Source organism: Macrobrachium nipponense, chromosome 38, assembly GCF_015104395.2.
Source record: "Macrobrachium nipponense isolate FS-2020 chromosome 38, ASM1510439v2, whole genome shotgun sequence".
Lineage (NCBI taxonomy): Eukaryota > Metazoa > Arthropoda > Malacostraca > Decapoda > Palaemonidae > Macrobrachium > Macrobrachium nipponense.
Genome location: NC_061098.1, coordinates 23,252,723 through 23,252,933, shown reverse-complemented (window position 1 = coordinate 23,252,933; position 211 = coordinate 23,252,723).

Below are 211 nucleotides of genomic sequence, written 5' to 3'. Positions count from 1 at the left end.
TTTTTTTTTTTTAAATTCGAATGTCAAACCACAAACATTGTTTAATATTCAGTTTACTATACCTTCCGATTTCATAAAAATTAGTAAAAGGAGATTTCGCGTATGTGAGTGTAAGTAAATTAACCAATATCCCGTTTACTATGCCTTTCAAAAAGTTAAGTATATCTTAGTTTGACCAGACCGCTGAGGAGCTGATTAACAGCTCTCCTAG